Raw genomic sequence first — 777 nt, forward strand, 5'->3', positions numbered from 1 at the left:
CACCGCGGCAACAGAGGGACTACCATATGACAAGATTTCACTATCATTTGAGCGCCAAGCTTGATTGTGGGTGGTGAGCTTATCAAGCAACCGAGTGATGTTAACAAATGACTTGTCCATAAAGCATCCCCCAGCGGCTGTATTGACAACAATCTAATACATTGTATCTAACCCCTTTAGAACTTCTCGGTGAGAATAGCATCCGAAAGCCCGTGAGTTGGAGATTGAGCTAGATAGTACTTGAAACGCTCCCATGTCGAATATAATTGTTCCCTCAGAAGCTGTTTGAACTCAAAGATCTTATCTCGAAGTTTAGCCTTTTTGCTTGGTGGAAACCACTTCTTCAAAAATGTATTGGCTAACTCGCTCTAGGTGTGAATAGAATTGCTGGGTAGCTTTTCATACCATTCCCTTGCTTGGCCAGCCAAGGAATGTTTGAAGACCCGTAACCGAAGTGCATCAGCAGAAACAACACCTTGAGATTTTTGAGCACATACGTGCAGGAAGTTCTTCAAATGTCGGAGTGGACAGTCCTCCGAAGAATTTCAGAAATAACCTTCAAGTTTCAGCAGTTGATAGATAGAACTATCAATTTTGAAAGTAGCATTTCCAGTCCTAGGAGGGACCATAACAGAAGCATAATGAGCTTCATTGATGAATTCCGCAAATATATTCTCATCTTCCTCCTCTTCTTGTGCAGGTGGGTTCACTTGGAGCCCACCTTGGTTTCCTTGATTTTGATTATGTCTTCCTGCAATGTTCACCTGGTTCACCAAA

The 777-nt window shown here is 42.7% G+C and overlaps 1 non-coding gene across 1 annotated transcript; it reads left to right on the forward strand.

The window, feature by feature from the left end:
- The first annotated feature begins 206 nt into the window (after positions 1-206).
- Positions 207-314, forward strand: LOC132619239 (small nucleolar RNA R71). Its single transcript, XR_009574628.1, has one exon. It is a non-coding gene; the product is annotated as a small nucleolar RNA R71 (small nucleolar RNA).
- The last annotated feature ends 463 nt before the right edge of the window (positions 315-777 follow it).

The sequence above is a fragment of the Lycium barbarum genome, chromosome 1, assembly GCF_019175385.1.
Source record: "Lycium barbarum isolate Lr01 chromosome 1, ASM1917538v2, whole genome shotgun sequence".
Classification (NCBI taxonomy): domain Eukaryota; kingdom Viridiplantae; phylum Streptophyta; class Magnoliopsida; order Solanales; family Solanaceae; genus Lycium; species Lycium barbarum.